General features: G+C 41.7%; 1 protein-coding gene across 6 annotated transcripts in view; it reads left to right on the top strand.

Annotated features, from left to right (window-relative positions):
• The window catches only part of BAZ1A (bromodomain adjacent to zinc finger domain 1A), a 223060-nt gene that overhangs the window by 60320 nt on the left and 141094 nt on the right, over nt 1–21646 (top strand). For all 6 annotated transcript variants that reach the window (XR_004666142.4, XM_034937427.4, XM_063596184.1 and 3 more), the window contains 2 exons: nt 2904–3033; nt 3587–3742. The gene's annotated coding sequence lies outside the window, so the exon portion shown is untranslated. The remainder of the gene's footprint in view (nt 1–2903; nt 3034–3586; nt 3743–21646) is intronic.

The raw sequence follows: 21646 nt of genomic DNA, 5'->3' as shown, positions 1-21646 counted from the left end.
TGTGTAGACAGTGGATATCTTGTCTACTTTAGATGTGATTCTTCTTCCAACTGATTCGCCAGAAGCATCAGGCCTCTTTGCTTCTTCAGTGTCCTGTGCCTTGGCTGTTACAGGTGGAGGTGGAAAAGAAATTGCCAATGATGCTGCAAATAACTTCCTTCACCTTCTAACCTGGAGATTCATTGAAGGAAGAAAAAAGGTGACTGTCAGAGTCCCTGCTGGCCATGCCTCTCAGCCACAGGACCACTGAGCCACTTAATTCCTCCCCAGGGTCAGATGTGCCCCAGCACCCAATTGTTTATGGATACCCTAACCACCTTTTCACACTCCTTGAAGTTTAGCTTTAAATGTTTTAAGAATTAGCAAAGTGGGCCGGGCGCGGTGGTTCAAGCCTGTAATCCCAGCACTTTGGGTGGCCGAGGTGGGTGGATCACCTGAAGTCAAGAGTTCAAGACCAGCCTGGCCAACATGGTGAAACCCCATCTATGCAAAAATACAAAAATTAGCCGGGCATGATGGTGAGTGCCTGTAATCCCAGCTACTCGGGAGGCTGAGGTGGAAGAATCACTTGAACCCAGGAGGCAGAGGTTGCAGTGAGCCGAGATCTCACCATTGCACTCCAGCCTGGGCAACAGAGCGAGACTCCATCTCAAACAACAACAACAACAAATTAGCAAAGCTGATTATTTGATCTTGGTGAGTACTGGCTAATGCTGAAGATTATTTCAGAATGTTGAACCTGGCCAGGTGTGGTGGCTCACGCCTGTAATCCCAGCACTTTGAGAAGCCAAGGCAGGTGGATCACCTGAGGTCAGGAGTTTGAGACCAGCCTGGCCAGCATGGCGAAACCCCATCTCTACTAAATATACAAAAATTAACTGGGCATGGTGGCGGGCACCTGTAATCCCAGCTACTTGGGAGGCTGAAGCAGGAGAATTGCTTGAACCCAGGAGGCAGAAATCGCAGTGAGCCGAGATCGTGCCATTGCAATCCTGGGCAACAAGAGCGAAACTCTGTCTCAAAAAAAAAAAAAGAATGTTGACCCTGATCAGTAGTTCTACAAGAAATTAAGAAATTATTATCACATTTGGCAAAGGGAAAGTTGTTTAGTTAGCACTAAATAAGGTGGTGGCAGGACACAGTGGCTCACTCCTGTAATCCCAACATTTTGGTAAGCCAAGGCAGGCAGATCACATGAGGCCAGGAGTTTGAGACCACCATGTGGCGAAACCCCATCTCTACAAAAAATACAAAAAATTAGCCAGATGTGGTGGCACAGCTACTTGGAAGACTGAAGTGGGAGGATCACCTGAGCCTGGGGAGGTCGAGGCTGCAGTGAGCTGTGATGGCGACACTGCACTCCAGTCTGGGTGACAGAGTGAGACCCTATCTGAAAAATAAAATAGCTGGGCACAATGGCTCACACCTGTAATCCCAGCACTTTTTGAGGCCGAGGAGGGAGGACTGCTTGAGCTCAGAAGTTTGAGATCAGGGTGGGCAAACATGACAAAACCCTGTCTCTACAAAAAATTTAAAAATTAGCCAAGTGTGGTGGTGTGAGCCTGTGGTTCCAGCTACTCGGTAGGCCGAGGTGGGAGAATCACCTGAGCCCAGGGAGGTCAAGGCTGCAGTGAGACCTGATCGAAACACTGCACTCCAGCCTGGGCAACAGAGTATGAGACCCTGTCTCAAAAATAAATAAATAAAATAAAGTGGTAAAGACATATTAAAATTAGTGCCCCTTATGTGATTAAAATATATCATCACTATCATTGTTTTGGAAAGTTGAGAAGTGTTAAATATTAGTATTTTACGAATCATGGTCATTTTTCCTTTGTTGAATGTTCAACATACATTTTTTAAAAAAGAAGTCTAAGCTGGGCACAGTGGCTCACGCCTGTAATCTCAGCACTTTGGGAAGCCAAAGCAGGTGGATCATGAGTTCAGGAGTTCAAGACCAGCCTGACCAACATAGTGAAACCCAGTCTCTACTAAAAATACAAAAATTAGCCAGGCGTGGTGGCACACACTTGTAATCCCAGCTACTCAGGAGACTGAGGCAGGAGAATCGCTTGAACCCAGGAGGCGGAGGTTGCAGTGAGCCAAGATTGCACCACTGCATTCCGCCTGGGGGACAGAGCGAGATTCCATAAAAAAAAGAAGTCTATTGAAACCATTTTTCTAGCAAACAAAAAAAAAACAAGTTTAGAATAGTTTTACTAGGAAACCTTTATCTTCAGCAGGATACAGACTAAAAAAATTTTTTTAATAAAAAAAAGGAAGCCTTTATCAAAATTCTCACTAACCTTATAGTGAATAGAAAGTATACGTTAAGAAGTAACAAAAGATATCTGAAGTCTAAAAACAACTCACCTGCCAACAAATTATATGATCTTGGACAAGTCACTAATCACTGCTTAATCATTGTTTCTTCATCAGCAACCTGGAGGTAATAATGCATCTCCAATCTAGCTAAGATGGAAGTTTACATACAGTAAAATAATGGATGAGTAAGTGCTTTGGAAAGCATTGCATGCTGCACTTATAATTATTGTTGTTAATAAAGATAGTTTTAAACAAAAACCATGGTAAGGAGAGGGAGAAAGACAAATTGAGAGATATATATCTATATGTCTTTTTTTATTATTATTATTATGATACTTTAAGTTTTAGGGTACATGTGCACAACGTGCAGGTTTGTTACATATGTATACATGTGCCATGTTGGTGTGCTGCATATCTTACATTTATACATATCTTACATTTATACATATATACATATATATGTACATATATGTATAAATGTAAGCCTAACACAAGATGGACAATAATCAAGAAATTTTAATTATTTTTATTCTATCCTATTAAACTAATTATTCTTTTTTTTTTTTTTTTTTTTACAGTAGAGACCGGATTTTGCTGTGTCACCCAGGCTGGAAGGCAGTGACACAATGATCATAGCTCTCTGCAGCCTCGAACTCCTGGGCTGAGTGATCCTCCCACCTTAGTCTCCTGAGTAGCTGGAACTAATAGGTGCGCACCACCACGCCCGGCTAGAATAATTATTATTGTCCTATTTAAATATTATTTTAATACTTGAAACAATATTTTCCTGTGGTTTAGCCCTACTCAGATATTAGTGGAAAGCAGCTGACACATGTAGTCCAAACCACAGTTTCATTAAACTAATGAGAAACTACCAGTGTATCCTTGGAATCCTGGGTTGTTCCAGAGGTGTAGAGTAGGATTAGCACAGATCTAAGGGACTCAAGCGAGTGGGGGTTCCTTATCACCAAAACCGTAAATGTATTATAGATTCTCCTAGGAGTTCTGCTAAGTTTCAGATAGTATGTGCTACCAGGGGATTCCAATTAGCATAAGCATAAGGAGTAACAGGACCAAACTGGGTTTTTTGTTTCACTAGAATTATCCTTTCCTGGGCATTTTCTGGAATTTAAGTACGACCCGATGATACATTAGATAACAACTGATCAGATTAGATGCCCTAAACTTCCCAAATCATCAGGGACTAGAGATTGAGTTACTATTGTCCCAATAGTATAAGTCTGTGGTTTTGTGGGTTCAGTCTAGGTCCTGCTGCTCGCTACACAGAAAGCCAATGACTGAGACAACGGGTATTGCCAAGGCAAAAGGCTTTGACCAGGTGCTGCAGTGGAGGAGATGGGAGTTCAGTCTCAAATCCATCTCCCCTGCCGACTAAAATTAGGAGTTTATATAGCAGGTAAGAAATATAACAATGTGTAGGAAAACAAGAACTCGGGGAAGGTTAAGGAAGCAATCATGATGATTGAGGGGCCTGGCCTCTCATTGGATGAGATGATCCAGTGAGTTTCAATTATTTGATACTTTCCCAGAGGTCTGGGGTTCCTTTCCTGAGGAAGTAACTCAGATAAAATAAATGTAAGTTTCAAGCTTTAAGACCAGAAGTGTCAATTTCTATAGATAGATAGATAGATTTTTTTTTTTAATAGAGAGAGGATCTTACTATGTGGCCCAGGCTGGTCTCAAACTCCTGGGCTCAAGTGATCCACCCGCCTCAGCCTCCCAAAGTGCTGGGATTACAAGCATGAGACACCGTGCCAGCACATCCAACATTTTCTAATCTTCCCACATTTCTGACCCTTCGCCTACACTTCCTTACTTTTCATCAACTGACCTGAAAACAGATGTCCTCAGATAAAACGCGTCTTAACTTCCTCAAATTAAACTAATTCAATATATATAATTTCACTTCCCCCAGTCAGCACCTTTCTTCCTATTTAACAGTTACCTGTGTTCTTAATTCCATTTTAACCACCTTGTGCTATCTTAATTATTCTATTCTATTATTTATCATCCTCCTCCCCAATATACTTCCTCTCAGTTGGATCTTTTTTTTTTTTTTTTGAGACAGGTCCACTGGAGGGCAGTGGCGTGATTACAGCTCACTGCATCCTCGACCTCCCAAGCTCAAGCCATCCTCCCACCTCAGCCCCTCAAGTAGCTGGGACAACAGGCACCAGCATGCCCAGCTAATTTTTGTATATTTTGTAGAGAAGGGGTCTCACCATGTTGCCCAGGCTAATCTCGAACTACTGAGCTCAAGCAATCTGACCACCTTGGCCTCCCAAAGTGCTAGGATTATAGGAGTGAGCCACCACGCCCAGCCTCCATTAGCATTTTAACCTACTTAAGTTTCTGCCATCAGCACCACAAACAAAACCAGAATATTCTTTGACCTTTTGTCTCTCTCAGCTACTGCCCTGTTCTTCTCACCTAACCTTCTTGAAAGAATTGTATACACTCACTATTCTTCACTTCCTACTCATTCTTTGGTCCACTGCCAGCTGCTTTTGACCACTAACATTCCTCTACAAGGCCACTAACAACACCCGAGTCTCAGAAATCCAATAAACACTTTTAAAAAAATTGAGATATGATTCAAATCTCACAAAATCTCATAAAATCCCATAAGACTCACCTTTTAAAGCGTACAATGTATCTTTTAAAGTGTACAATGCAGTGTTTTTTAGTATATTCATAAATTCATTCAACTATTACCATTTAATTTCAGAACATTCTCATCACTCCTGTATCCATTAGCAGTCACTACCAATTCCCCCTCCCTACAGCCCTTGACAACTGCTAATCTATTTTCCACCTCTACAGAGTTTCCTATTCTGGACATTTAATATAAACTGAATCATACACCATGTGACCTTTTGTGACTGGCTTCTTTCATGAAAGATAATGTTTTGTTTATTTATTTATTTTTAGCTATACCTACTGGAATGGGATTTCTTTTTTAGTATAATGTTTTCAGGGCTCATCCATGCTGTAGTACGTATCAGCACTTCATTCCTTTTTATTGTGCAATAATATTCTGTTGTGTGGATATACCTCAGAGTGGTTATGCTATTTTGTTTATCCATTCATTAGTTGACGGACATTTGGGTTGTTTCCACTTTTTGACTATAACGAATAATGTTGCTATGAACATTCAGGTACAAGTTTTTGTGTGGACATATGTTCTCAATACTCTTAGGTGGAATTGTGGAATTACTAAGTCATATGATAACTCTGTTTAACCCTTTTCACCTTTGCCCCAAGAATACCTGCCAGCGGTGCTTGCAGCTGCAGCATTTACTCCAAGATAACCTTGCCACAAAATATTGTTGTATTATTAATACATTAGTAAGCATATTAATATTTATTATTATTTTCGTATTGCTCTAGTGTATTGACTTTGGAAACAAAAAACATTATTCTATTTATAGTATTCTGTTTTTAGTTGTATTTCCATTTACAAAATATAGTAATTCTTGATCACTGAAAATGTCAAATCCTAAAAAACGTAGCATCGTTCTCAAACAGTTGTTGGCTGAAGATTCATTTGATGGATCTGATTTTTCTGAAATAGACGATTTTGATGGTTCAGACGATTCTGATGTTAGTTCTGTTTAGAAATAACTCCAAGAACAGTTTTTATATTTTATTTTCACATGAAAATCAGTCAGATTTTCTTCAGCCCCAAAGAACATGTTTAAGTAAAATTAAATGAGTGCTGGCATCAAGCTGTGATTTTTTTAAATCTAAACTGGAAAAGGGTTAAATTCTGACAAAGTGCCAAACTGTTTTCCAAAGCACCTGCACCATTTTACATTTCCATTGTTAATATATAAGGGCTCTAATTTTACCAACACTTGTTATTATCTGAGTTTTTCTTCCCAGCTGATCTAGCAGATATGAAGTAGTATTCAACTGTGGTTTTGAAGTTGGATTTTTCTAATGATTAACAATGTTGAATATCTTTTTATGTGCTTATTGGCCATTTGTATATCATCTTAAGAGAAATGTCTATTCAAGTCCTTTGCCTACTTTTCACTTGGGTTTTTTTTTTTTCTTTTTTTTTTGAGACGGAGTTTCACTCTTGTTGCCCAGGCTGGAGTGTAGTGGCACAGTCTTTGCTCACTGCAACCTCTGCCTCCCCAGTTCAAGTGGTTCTCCTGCTTCTGCCTCCCGAGTACCTGGGATTACAGGCATGCACCACCACACCCGGCTAATTTTTGTATTTTTATTTTTTGAGATGGAGTCTCACTCTGTCGCCCGGGCTGGAGGGCAATGGCATGATCTCGGCCCACTGCAACCTCTGCCTCCTGGGTTCAAGCGATTCTCCTGCCTCGGCCTCCTGAGTAACTAGGATTACAGGCATGCGCCACCACGCCCGGCTAATTTTGTATTTTTAGTAGAGACAGGGTTTCTCCACGTTGGTCAGGCTGGTCTCGAACTCCTGACCTCAAGTGATCTGCCTGCCTCGGCCTCCCAAAGTGCTGGGATTACAGGCGTGAGCCACCATGCCCAGCCTGTATTTTTATTTATTTATTTATTTATTTATTTTGAGATGGAGTCTTGCTCTGTTACCCAGGCTGGAGTGCAGTGACATGATCTCGGATCACTGCAAAGCTCCACCTCCCGGGTTCATGTCATTCTCCTGCCTCAGCCTCCTGAGTAGCTGGGACTACAGGCACCCGCCACCACGCCCGGCTAATTTTTTTGTATTTTTAGTAGAGACGGGGTTTCACCCTGTTAGCCAGGATGGTCTCGATCTCCTGACCTCATGATCTGCCCGCCTCAGCCTCCCAAAGTGCTGGGATTACAGGCGTGAGCCACCACGCCCAGCCTGTATTTCTATTTTTTGAGATGGAGTCTTACTCTGTCATCCAGGCTGGAGTGCCGTGGCACAATCTTGGCCCACTGCAACCTCCACCTCCTGGGTTCAAGCAATTCTCCTGTCTCCGCCTCCCAAGTAGCTGGGACTACAGGCGCACACCACCACACCCAGCTAATTTTTGTGTTTTTTTTTTTAGTAGAGGTGGGGTTTCACCATACTGGCCAGGCTGGTCTCACACTCCTGACCTCAGGTAATCCACTTGCCTCTGCCTCCCAAAGTGCTGGGATTACAGGCGTGAGCCATCACGCCCGGCCTAAAAGCTTTTAATTTTTCTGAAGTCCAATTTGTCTATTTTTTCTATGGTTGCTTAGGCTTTAGCTATTATATTTTAGAAACTATTGCCTAATCCAAAGTTACAAAGGTTTTGTTGTTGTTGTTGTTTTGTTTGTTTTTGAGTCGGTTTCTCACTCCTGTCTCCCAGGCTGGAGTGCAGTGGTACAATCTCAGCTCATGGCAGCCTCCACTTCCCGGGCTTAGGTGATCCTCCCACCTCAACCTCCGGAGTAGCTGGGACTACAGGTACATGCCACCACACCAGCTAATTTTTTGTGTTTTTAATAGAGATGAGGTTTTGCCATGTTCCCGAGGTTGGTCTCAAACACCTGTGCTCAAGTGATCTGCCCACCTCAGAAGTGCTAGGATTATAGGCATGAGCTACCTCACTTAGGCATGAAGATTTATACCTATTTTTTATTCTAATACTCTTGCAATTTTAACTCTTACATTTAGGTCTTTGATCCATTTTGAGTAAATTTTTACATATGGTATGAGGTAGGGGTCCAACTTTATTATTTTGCATGTGGATATCAAGCAATTCTCCTGCCTCTGCATCTGAGGAGGTGGGATTACAGGTGTGCACCACCATGCCCTGCTAATTTTTATATTTTTGATAGAGACGGGGTTTCACCATGTTGGCCAGGCTGGGACTCCCTCCTTTTAAAATACTCTTTTTCTGTGACTCTGCTCAATTACCTGGCATCATAAGAATTATGCCTGCTTTAGAGATTATACAAAGCATACACATAAATAAGTGCATGGTATCAGTATGCCTTAGTAGAATAAACACTGCCATAGGAATTATTATGAGAGGTGTTTTATGTCATTTTCTATAAACAGTTTGGTCATATACTTTGTTGATCTTTTGTGGGGAAGGAGCTTGTAGATATTTTTTAAATTACTATTTTGTAGGAACTCTTTAATATTAGAAAAATGAATTCTTCGTCTTAGGCTATGAGTAAGACATGTTTTCTCCCCAGTTTGTTCTTTATTTTTATTTTTTATTTTTATTTTTATTTTTTTGAGACTGAGTCTCGCTCTGTCGCCCAGGCTGGAGTGCTGTGGCGTGATCTCGGCTCACTGCAAGCTCCGCCTCCCAGGTTCACGCCATTCTCCTGCCTCAGCCTCCCGAGTAGCTGGAACTACAGGCGCCCGCCACCGTGCCCGGCTAATTTTTTTGTATTTTCAGTAGAGACGGGGTTTCACTGTGTTATCCAGGATGGTCTCGATCTCCTGACCTTGTGATCCTCCCGTCTCGGCCTCCCAAAGTGCTGGGATTACAGGCGTGAGCCACCGCGCCCAGCCTGTTCTTTATTTTTAAACTTCTCACATAAAGGTTTTTGCCATGCAAATTTTTTTTTTCTGGTTAATTTTTAAGTCTTTTATGACTCTTTGCCTTTGTATCATGTTTAGAAACGGTTTCCACATTCAGACATAACAGAAAAAAAATCCCTTCCATGGTTTTGTCTAACACTTTCATGGTTTCGTTTTGCATTTAAATCCTTGATCCATGTGGAATTTATCCTAGGGTAAGGTATGAAATATGGATCTCACTTTTCCCCCCAGAGGAATATTTTTTCTTTGGCTTCAATTCAATTAATTGAATAATCCTCCCTCATTTAAACACTTTTATCATATTCCAAATTCTCTTGTTTTAATATGTAATTCTCTACTAACTATTCAATGTAATTAATCTACTTATAACTGATTACTACACTGTTAAATTATTATTGCTTTATAACATATCTTAGTATCTTCTTTTTTTCAGAATTAGCTTATATGATAGATATTAAATTGTCCCTATTAAGGAATAAATTTTAATCCAGGCATAGTGGTTCACACCTGTAATATCAGTACCTAAGGAGGCCAAGACAGGAAGATTGCTTGAGCCAAGGAGTTTGAGGTTACAGTGAGCTATGACTGTACCACTGCACTCCAGCCTTGGTGACAGTGAGAGCCTGACTCAGTTTTGTTTTTTTTTAAAAAAGGAATACAATTGGAATCACATTGATTTTTAAAAAGGAAAAAAAAGGAGTATATTTTGTCTTGTTTATTTCAACTTGTGAAAATATTTTTGAATCTGAATTCTAAAATAAAACTTTGCCATTTCTCTTTTTGCATAATCATATTTAATAACCATACCTGTAGATCTTAATATAATCTAAGATTCTGAACAAAAAACGGCCAGAAAGAGGGTCTTGCAGCATTCTCCTAGACGCTTGTTACTGTAAGTGTGGTCTGTGGTCCAGCCTCCCAATATTTCTTGGTTATTATAAATCCTGAATCTCAGGCCTGAGATTAGTAACTCAAACCTACTAATTTAAAACCTGCATTTTGACAAGACTCCTGAAGCAATTTGTACGCACATCAAAGTTTGAAAGCAGTGAACTATAGAGACTTATCTCTAGGATAATAATCCATAACCTTCGCTTACATTAAATTCACCTGGGGAAGTTTTTAAAAAATACTGAGGACTGAGTTGCAACCCCAGAGATTGATTTAATTGGCCTGGGGTTGAAACGCTTGGCATTGGTATATTTACAAACCCCTAATGGCAGCCATGGTTGAGAAACAGTGCTCTAGAATTACAGCTTGCCATTGTCAGGGTCCTAGTTACTTTAAAACCAGGAAGAGGACCTTTATCATCTGATGAGGTATCATCAGAAAACAACAGTGATCTGAAAGCATTATTCATGCAACTTGCATCCCCAGAACTTTTTAGCTATTGTACCTGCCTGGCTTGGCTTTTTGCCTTGCCATTTGTTTGGTTTCCTTGATGGACAACTCTTGTTTCCTGATAACCACCTCTTCTTCATCTTCGTTCTGACATCCAATAAAACATTCTGTCTTGCCTACTCACTTTAATAAGGAACAACAGATTTGTATCTGCCTGTGTTCCTGTTCTTCTGCCTTATGTATACTTAAATATTCTTGTTCATGAATCTGATACAATTTGATCCCTCCTGGCTGGACGTGGTGGCTCATGCCTGTAATCCCAGCACTTTGGGAGGCGAAGGCGGGTGGATCGCTTGAGACCAGGGTTTTGAGACCAGCCTGTGCAACATGGTGAAATCCTGTCTCTACTAAAACAAAAATTAGCCAGGTGTGGTGGCACATGACCTATAGTCCCAGCTACTTGGGAGCCTGAGGCACCAGAATCATTTGAACTCAGGAGGCACAGGTTTCAGTGAGCTGATATTGAGCCACTGAACTCCAGCCTGAGCAACAGAGCGAGACGCTGTGTCAAAAACAATAACAAAAATTTGATCCCCCTCCTACTAGTTGCAGCTTCAGTTTGGGAGATTTTTCTTCTTTTGTACTGTTAAAATCCCATACTTATAAATAGTTCTTATCACAGTGGTCAGCTCATCTTCCACCGTGGTGATTAGTGACAGTACGCCATAGAATTCCTCAGGTATGCCAACCCAGAACCTTAGCAAAAGAAAGGAAAAGGGATTCATTTTGAATGACATTCTAAGAGTCCATGTTGATTTTTTTTTTTTTTTTGAGACAAAGTTTCGCTCTTGTTGCCCAGGCTGGAGTGCAATGGCATGATCTCGGTTCACCACAACCTCTGCCTCCCGGGTTCAAGCGATTCTTCTGCCTCAGCCTCCCGAGTAGCCAGCATTACAGGCATGTACCACCATGCCCAGCTAATTTTGTATTTTTAGTAGAGGTGGGGTTTCTCCATGTTGGTCAGGCTGGTCTTGAACTCCTGACCTCAGGTGATCTGCCCACCTCGGCCTCCCAAAGTGCTGGGATTACAGGTGTGAGCCATCGCGCCTGGCCATCCATGTTGGCTTCTAATGATCACTGTGTGCTTCTATAAATACACATAAGCCAATGCTTAATAAACTACGATAGAATGTTGCAGGCTCTCAGATTCAAACTTTCCACCATGTGGAAGAGACTATTAGACTATTGAAAATTTGGAAGGTTGTCAGTCTACAGTTTTCTAGAAACCTGATCGCTCCTACCTCGTTCTTAACATAATTTCTCAGAAACTACTAATGCTGGTTCTGAAATCACTGGGCAAATTCTTTCAGTATGTAGGTATAATTCTCCAGAGTGCTGGAGTCTTGAACTCTGTAGAAGTGAGAGATAAATTTATTATCTTTTCATATATTGCGGCCTTAGTTGTCCGTTTAACATACATAAATGAAGCATCATGATGTGCTGAACTTGGACAAAGTTGAGTAACCAAGGAGTTTACTTCTCCATATGGAGGAGGAAATATATCTCCAACCAATACAAACTGAATGTAGTATGAATGAAATGGATTGGATGGGGCAGATGAAGTTCTGTGTGTGAAAATAGCTGGTCTTAAAGTTTGGAATTTCTAATACTCTACTGGTATTACAGATATGCAAATTTTAACATCTGTCCCAGGGATGTGAACAATGTTGAGTTTTATCTCGGGACCTAGAGGGCAGTTTCCCGGAAGTATTTTGATTTTTTTTTCCAGCTTGAAATATTGCTTGTTGCTTAGAAGATGGAAACAATATAGTAATCAAGTTGCTAAACTCTTTTTTTCGGCTGCTAAAATTATATTATTTTCCTCGAAAAGTAAGTCTATTTTCTGAAGTATTTCTTCCTACAAACTTCTTCTTTTTTTTTTTTTTTTTTGAGACAGGGTTTCACTCTGTCACCCAGGCTGGAGTGCAGTGGGGTGATCTTGGCTTACTGCTTCCTCAACCTCCCAGGTTCAAGCAGTCCTCCCACCTCAACCTCCCAAGTAGCTGGGACTACAGGTGTGCGACACCACACCGGGCTAAATATTCAAAAGTTTTTTGTAGGGCCGGGTGCAGTGGCTCACACCTGTAATCCCAGCACTTTGGGAGGCCAAGGCGGGCAGATCACCTGAGGTCAGGAGTTTGAGACCAGCCTGACCAACGTGAAGAAACCCCATCTCTACGAAAAATACAAAATTAGCTGGGTGTGGTGGCGCATGCCTGTAATCCCAGCTACTCGGGAGGCTGAGGCAGAAGAATTGCTTGACCCCAGGAGGCAGAGGTTGCAATGAGCCAAGATCGCACCATTGCACCCCAGCCTGGGCAACAAATGCAAAACTCCGTCTCAAAAAAAAAAAAAAAAAAAAAGTTTTTTTTGTAGAGACAAGGTCTCACCATGTTGCCCAGGCTGGTATGGAACTCCTGGGCTCAAGTGATCCTCCCGCCTCAGCCTCCCAAAATGTTAGGATTACAGGCGTAAGCCACTGCGCCAGGCCTACAAATTTCTAAAGAATCTGCAGGTGGAAGATAAAGACAATTTATATTAAGGTAGAGATATAACAAGATAGCCATTTAAACATTTTGGTATTATGATGTAAATTTCAGTTTTAGGGCATACAGTCAATACTAAAGGCAGATTTGACTTTAGAAATTTCTACCAATGGCCGGGGGCGGTGGCTCACGCCTGTAATCCCAGCACTTGGGGAGGCCGAGGCAGGTGGATCACGAGGTCGGGAGTTTGAGACCAGCCTGGCCAACATGGTGAAACCCCGCCTCTACTAAAAATACGAAAATTAGCCGGGCACAGTGGCACGCGCCTATAATCCCAGCTACTCAGGAGGCTGAGGCAGGAGAATCACTTGAACCTGGGAGGCGGAGGTTGCAGTAAGCCGAGATCGCGCCACTGCACTCCAGCCTGGACAACAGAGTGAGACTCTGTCTCAAGAAAAAGAAAGAAAGAAATATCTATCAACAAGTCACCTGTAACATATTTTATGATCTGCCTTAAAATCTGCCTTTTCCAACTTAAGAACAGTGGTAGGGAAAATAATTAATAAAAAAATTTGCGAGCTGGGTGCGGTGGCTTATGCCTGTAATCCCAGCACTTTGGGAGACCGAGGTAGGTAGATCACGAGGTCAGGAGTTCAAGACCAGCCTGGCCAACACGGTGAAACTCCGTGTCTACTAAAAATACAAAAATTAGCTGGGCATGGTGGTGGGCGCCTGTAATCTCGGCTACTAGGGAGGCTGAAGCAGAGAATTCCTTGAAACTGGAAGGTGGAGGTTGCAGTGACCTGAGACTGCACCACTGCACTCTAGCCTGGGCAACACAGCGAGACTCCATCTCAATAAAATAAATAAATAAAATTTGCTCATGCCAGGCACCTATTTTATTTGATCCTCAAAACAACACTCTGAGGTAGGCACTATTATTAACTCCGTTTACAGATCAGGAAATAGGCACAGACGTTAAATGATATACACACACCGTTTAGTTGTAGCCATGAAGTGCCAGAGATAGAATTTAAATCCAAGCCTACCTGACTTCAGGGGATAAATGAATGACCACCATAAAAACTGCTTTTTTTATCTGTTGTCGTTCTTTGCTACACTATTAGGTAAAGCTCACCTTTCTACCTTTCTTCAAATTGCCAACAGGATATTCCAGATTCACACTTGAAATGATGCTTGGAAGCCCTCAGTTAAGCAATTTCATCCCTATCGTGTGTCTGTGGTGGTGGTTTTCTAAAGCCCTATGTTTTTCTGTCAGTGATATATGAAAATAAAAACCAAAAACAGTGAGGGGCCTTTGTTCTTTGAGGAGAGGTTTATGGACTCATTTGTCTCCCCAGGACCTGTTCGAATATATGCTTTTTTTTTCTGTCCCTGGCATCCCTGTATACATCTGAAACAGACAGAAATATGGACATGTACCCTCCCCCAAGTACTCTATCTTATATTGCATTTTCAGATTTTGAACTCAATACATGATTGTAGCCCATTTATTAGAATTGCATATAATGAATTCTTAGAAATGAGAATATGTTTTTCTCTAATAATTTATTTAAACATTCAGTAATTTCATCTTCTCTAATAAAAGGGATTAAAAGCATGCCACACCTGGCCAGGTATGATGACTCAGACCTATAATCCTAGGATGTTGGGAGACTGAGGCATGAGGATCACTTGAGCCCAAGAGTTCAAGACCAGCTTGGGTAACACAGTGAGACCCCCGCCCCCACATCTCTATTCAAAAGAAGAAAAATTTACAAAACACACATACACCTTCACTTCACTATAAATTACAATAACTGACCTTACCACTTCAGTATTGGCTCAACTACTAGTGCAGTGGTGCAATCTCGGCTCACCGTAACCTCTGCCTCCTGGGTTCAAGCGATTTTCCTGCCTCAGCCTGCCGAGTAGCTGGGATTACAGGCACGCGCCACCACATCCAGCTAATTTTTGTACTTTTAGTAGAGACAGGGTTTCGCCATGTTGGTCAGGCTGGTCTCAAGCCCCTGACCTCAGGTGATCTGCCCACCTCGGCCTCCCAAAGTGCTGGGATTATAGGCGTGAGCCGCCACGCCTGGCCATGACCAAGTTTAATAGAATGTTGAGATTATACTACTGTATAATCCTGTGGGTTACTGGTTTTTAACTGCTGTAAGGAAGCCAGTAAATAGAACATATTCACAGCAATATGAAATTCAGCCTATAACTTTCCAACACCGCCCAAAAAAGGTAATTATTTAAGTATTTCTTAGCTATTTAAAGCTTTTGTTGTCTGTAACTGTATTTGTCATTTAAGACCTGACTATCTCATTTGAATTCTGTTTAGAATCAACTGTATAAATTACTCCAGATATTTTTGAAAAATTGTGAAATAGATGAAGTTCGCCCCTCCCGCCGCCCCCCATGAATCCTTTATCTCTTTTCTGGTGTGGCTTTCTGCATCCTCCATTCTTTTTTTTTGAGATGGAGTTTTGCTCTTGTTGCCCAGGCTGGAGTGCAATGGCATGATCTCGGTTCACTACAACCTCTGCCTCCCAGGTTCAAGCAATTCTTCTGCCTCAGCCTCCCCTGTAGCTGGAATTACAGGCATGCGCCACTACGCCCAGCTAATTTTGTATTTTTCGTAGAGATGGGGTTTCTTCATGTTGGTCAGGCTGGTCTCAAACTCCCAACCTCAAGTGATCTGCCCGCCTCGACCTCCCAAAGTGCTGGGATTACAGGCGTGAGCCACCGCGCCTGGCCTGCATCTTCTATTCTTCCAGGCACTTATGTTCTTTTGCAACTCCCCAAACTGCCTATTGCTGTCCACTGCAGACTTACTAGCCTGGCAATTGCCCTTTCTTTCTCTCTCCCCGCAGACCTCCCATGTCTTGTTTCCTACAAGTCTTATACAAGTTGGTAACCTGATTCATATTTACATATTAATGACTGACAGCTGCCAGGGGAATTAGAAGAGGTTTGGGAAAGGCCTCTCCCTGCAGCTTTGAAATTCCCACCTGGGCAACAACTTAATTAGCTGATCTCCAAGAGTGTTCCTAATCAAATTAATTGACAAGTACTGTACAGTGAAAAAGATTAGATTGCTTAAACATAGAGTAGTTCTTTATTTAGGGAGCCATTGTTTAGATTTCTGTCTTCCATGTGGAAATTTTTTTTTAAATTCAGAGTTGAAGTCAGCATTAGGAGACTAGTTCCAAAATCACATATTCAGAAACTCATCTTTTTTACTAGCTTTGTTGCTGCTAGATATCCTATATATACTTTTTTTTTTTTTTTTAAATTGAGACAGGGTCTCACTCTGTCACCCAGGCTGGAGTGCAGTGGCACAATCTCGGCTCACTGCAACTTCCACCTCCTGGGTTCAAGCGATTCTGTGCCTCAGCCACCCAAGTAGCTGGGATTACGGGCATGCACCACCAAACCTGGCTGATTTTTTTTTGTATTTTTAGTAGAGACGGCCTGACCCTGTTGGTCAGGCTGGTCTCAAACTCCTGGCCTCAAGTCTGTCACTCTGTCATGGCCTCCCAGAGTGCTAAGAGTACAGGCGTGAGCCACCGTACCTGGCCTATTCTTTTCAATTAAATAAATTTTAAAAATGTCCGCGTGTATATGAACATACACTGTGCATCATTTAGTAAACGTATTTGCTCACTTATTTTGCTTATATAAATGGTGACCAAAACTTTTTGACTAGTAACTATACATTTAAGGGTGCAGACAGTGATGTTCCCTTTTCATTATTTGGTTAAATTGTGAACATTAAATTGTACCTATGTATCAGAACTTAATAAATCAGAGATAAAACTCATGTGATTTGGTGAACTCTACTTATTCTTTCTGATCCATATAAAGTAGATCTTTCCAGCCAGGCACAGTGGCTCACATCTGTAATCCCAGCCCTTTGGGAGGCCGAGGCGGGTGGATCACCTGAGGTCGGGAGTTCAAGACCAGCCTGACCAACATGGTGAAACCCTGTCTCTACTGAAAATACAAAATTAGGTGGGCATGGTGGCACATGCTTGTAATCCCAGCTACTTGGGAGGCTGAGGCAGGAGAATCGCTTGAACCCGGGAGGCAGAGGTTGCAGTGAGCCGAGATCACGCCATTGCACTCCAGCCTGGGTAACAAGAGTGAAACTCCGTCTCAAAAAAAAAAAGTAGATCTTTTTGATTACCTGTGGATTCTTCATGCATTTGTTTATGCTGTATGATAATCATTCAGTTATTAATTATGGATTTATTAGGTATGTTTTATAGGCTTACCACTTGCCTAAGAGAAATGTATGATAATTTTAGTTTCTTTTGTGTGGTTTTTTTTTTGAGACAAGAGTCTCACTCTGTTGCCCAGGCTGGAGTGCAGTGGCGAGATCTTGGTTCACTGCAAGCTCCGCCTCCTGGGTTCAAGCCATTCTCCCGTCTCAGCCTCCCAGGTAGCTGGGACTACAGGCGCCCACCACCACGCCCGGCTAATTTTGTTTTTGTAATTTTAGTAGAGACAGGGTTTCACCATGTTAGCCAGAATGGTCTCAATCTCTTGACCTCATGATCCGCCTGCCTCGGCCTCCCAAAGTGCTGGGATTACAGGCGTGAGCCACCAGCCGGGCCAGATAATTTTAGTTTCTAAACAACAAAAAAAAAGGATACATACTCTGATAAATGTATCTCTGGTGACAGTGTTTCTGAATCACAGAATGGACTATCCTGGAAAATCTAAAACACAATATTGCCAAATATATGAATTACTGAAAAAATAAAGTCATTGTATAGGACTTTACAATGATAAAAAGCAATTTATTGAATGCATATAATGTGTCAAGCACTTTATATATTTTATACCTAATTTTTATGGCAATCTTGCAAGATGGCTGATATTATTTCCATTTTATAGATATAGAACCTAAGGTTTTGGGGTAGGAGTGGAGGGAGAGGTTTATGTAACTTGTCTAAGATCAATGGCTGTTCTGTGCCAGAGCTGGGTCTCAAATTTTTTTTTTTTTTTTTTTTTTTGAGACAGAGTCTCGCTCTGTCACCCAGGCTGGAGTGCAGTGGCACAATCTCGGCTCACTGAAAGCTCCACCACCCGGATTGATGCCATTCTCCTGCCTCAGCCTCCTGAGTAGCTGGGACTACAGGCACCTGCCACCACACCTGGCTAATTTTTTTGTATTTTTAGTAGAGACAGGGTTTCACCATGTTAACCTGGCTGGTCTCGAACTCCTGACCTTGTGATCCACCTGCCTCGGTCTCCAAAAGTGCTGGGATTACAGGCGTGAGCCACCGCGCCCAACTTAGCTGGGTCTCAGATTCAAAGCTGGTCTAACATCAAAGCCCGTACTCCTTCTCTAACAGCCTATTATCTCAAATAACTTATGATGTCCTAGTGAGTCCTAGCATACAGATACTTGTGGTTAAGAAAGGATGGAGAGGGAATTCAGGAGTGAGTCAGATAGACCTGGATTGAATATTGGCTATACTGTCTCTATCACTTAATAGTTGTATGACTTTGGCATGACATCTCTAAGCCTTCATTTTTTTCTGAGTAAAATGTGCTTAGTAATAGCTACTTCAAAGGATACTCAGAGGATTAAATGAGATATTGTATGCATTACCCTTGACACAGTGCCTAGCACATACTAAGCAATCAAAAATTGCTATCTGCTATTTTTGTTGTGGTTTTATAGTAGCAGTTAAAAGTGACATTGATATATTCTAGTAAAAATGTTGTCGTTGGCCGGGCTTGATGGCTCATTCCTGAAATCCCAGAGCTTAGGGAGGCCGAGGCAGAAGGATTGCTTCAGGCCAAAAACTCAAGACCAGCCTAGACAACATAGTGAGATCCCCATCTCTACCAAAACAAAACAAAACAACAACAACAAAAAACCTAGCAAGAAATGGTGGCACATGCCTGTAGTCCCAGCTACTGGGGAGGCTGAGGCAGGAGAATCGCTTGAACCTGGGAGGCGGAGGTTGCGGTGAGCCAAGATCTTACCACTGCACTCCAGCCTGGGCCACAGAGCAAGACCCTGTCTAAAAAAAAAAAAAAAAGCCAGGGGGCAGGGGAAGGAGTGGGGAGTGTGGCTAGAGAAGAAAGCCAAAAGAATGTATAGGAAGCTAATGAGTAGATGACAGACAGAGTGGCCACCGTTTTGAAGGCTGTGTTAGAGTTTTTCTTGTTGTTATTTTTTGTTTCTTTGTTTGTTTTTTGAGACAGGGTTTCACCTGTCGCCCAGGCTGGAGTGCAGTGGCGTAATCTGGGCTCACTGCAACCTCTGCCTCCTGGGTTCAAGTGATTCTCCTGCCTCCGCCTCTCAAGTAGCTGGGATTACGGGTATATGCCACCACGCCCAGCTAATTTTGTGTTTTTATTTTTTATTTTATTTATATTTATTTGTTTATTTTGAGATGGAGGCTTGCTCTTTTGCCCAGGCTGGAGTGCAGTGGCACGGTCTTGGCTCACTGTAACCTCCGTCTCCCAGGTTCAAGTAATTCTCCTGCCTCAGCCTCCTGAGTAGCTGGGATTACAGGCACCCGCCACCATGCCTAGCTAATTTTTTGTATTTTTAGTACAGACAGGGTTTCACCATGTTGCCCAAGCTGGTCTTGAACTCCTGTCCTCAAGTAATCCACCCGCCTTGGCCTCCCAAAGTGCTCGGATTATAAGCGTGAGCCACTGCACCGGCCTATTTTATTTTATTATTATTATTATTATTTTGAGACAAAGTCTCACTCTGTCGCCCAGGCTGGAGTGCAGTGGTGCAATCTCAGCTCACTGCAACCTCCACCTCCTAGTTCAAGCGATTCTCCTGCCTCAGCCTCCTGAGTAGCTAGGATTACAGGCGAGCGCCACCATGCCCAGCTAATTTTTATATTTTTGGTAGAGACGGAGTTTCACCATGTTGGCTAGGCTGATCTCGAACTCCTGACCTCAAGTGATCCGCCTGCCTCTGCCTCCTGAAGTGCTGGGATTACAGGCATGAGCACCACGCCCGACCTGAAATGGTTTTTCAGATGTATTTTTAAATTTGCAAATTGTGGCTGCACTGTTGATAATTAGTCATTACTCGTGAACGTCTTTCATCCCAGCGTGGTAGAAGCCTTTATGGGTATTAAAGTTCGTAACACCCCTGACAGACAGCTTATAGGTAATTAAACTCTGTGATCTACCCACTTGATATATGAATCAGTTCTTAGTTAATACTCTTTTACGTATTTCAAATGAAATAAAAAATTTAAATAGCAGTAATAATGGCACAAGCCCCAGAGAAATACAAAGGAGTTTAAAATCACCATGAAAAAAACTTCTAAATTTAAAAATAGACCTATTTTAGAAATGTGTGAAATTTTATGCTTGAATGAGTTTAAGATGAACCTAGAATATTAAAAATTCATTCCTCAAAAAATATTTTTGGAGGCCCACAGTGTGTCAGACACTGTGTATCAGACACTGTGCTAAAGGTGGCTGCACAATCATACATAAGAATTGTCAGCACCGGCTGGGTGCGGTGGCTCACGCCTGTAATCCCAGCACTTTGAGAGGCCTAAGTGGGCGGATCACATGAGGCCAGGAGTTCGAGAGCAGCCTGGCTAAACTGGTGAAACCTCGTCTCTACTAAAAATACAAAAGTTAGCCTGGCGTGGTGGTGCGTGTCTGTAATCCGAGCTACTCAGGAGGGTGAGGCACGAGAATTGCTTGAACCTGGGAGGTGGAGGTTGCAGTGAGTCGGGATTGCGCTACTGCACTCCAGCCTGGATGACAGAGCTAGTCTCAAAAAAAAAAAAGATGCAAAAAACGGAACCCAGATTCTTCAAAGCATTCACTCATTTATTCAGAATATGTAAATAAAGAACTACAATGTGTCAGGTATTGTTTTAGAGGACGAAGACACTGTCCTTGCCCATCCCCATCCCAGGATTATTGACACATAAACAAATTGGTGCAGTGTGTTATAGGAGATACATAGGGGAATAAGAGTACCAAGAAAGAAGCCATGAGTTTTATGGCTGTTTGTGGGACTAGGGATGCAAGAAGTGTTTCCTATAGAATAAAATATGTGTTTAGTCTAATATGTATTCTTAATCTGTATTTGTAAAACAATAGTCCACATAACGATATTTGACTTGTACAAAACATAATTTAGGGACGGTAGTAGTTTTTATGCTGGCAAATTAAAATTATGTAGAACTTTGGAACCCCTTAAATTTTTCTGGGTCCTACTTATTTTGTAAATTTGAGCTCTACATAATGCAATATATGTTTTATCTGAATGTTGAGACACACTAAGGAACAACACACTGTTCTGCACAGACTGTTGCAACAGCTTTGGAATGTGTTTGTCAAATTAAGCGACAAACAAAAACACAAAACACTACAGTTCAAAACTGGCTTTTTATTAGATCTGCTACTTTGCTTCAAACTTTAAACTGTACCCAGATAACACAAGAAATAGATAAGTACCAGTTGCAGAGAACCTTCTTTGTTGATTGCCTCTTGGGAATTTTAACATTTGAATATACTTCCCAGTGTGGAAGCATGGAGTAGGGAGTGGACTCCAGAAGATACAGGGGCCCTACCTAGCTGCAACCACGTTATTATGAAGAAGAAAATTACAGCTAAATAAAAATTTGAAGACTGTCCTTGAGGATATGCATAAAAAGCAATGTGTTACCTAATAGATAATTTATGAGCCTGAAGTCATTCAAAAGCCAGAGAAGAAATATTCAGGCTAAAACAAAACTTGCTACTTTGTTAGAACAAAGAGAATGCACTTCTTGTTGGGAAGCTAAATCCTAAGAAAGACGGGAAATAAATACTCCATAGATAGCAAGCCCCAGAGAATTTTACTTTAATATTTATTTATTTATTTATTTATTTATTTATTTATTTATTTATTTGA

This window comes from Pan paniscus, chromosome 15, assembly GCF_029289425.2.
Source record: "Pan paniscus chromosome 15, NHGRI_mPanPan1-v2.0_pri, whole genome shotgun sequence".
Classification (NCBI taxonomy): domain Eukaryota; kingdom Metazoa; phylum Chordata; class Mammalia; order Primates; family Hominidae; genus Pan; species Pan paniscus.
The sequence above is the reverse complement of the archived record's forward strand: the minus strand, read 5'-3'. Positions and strand labels throughout refer to the sequence as shown.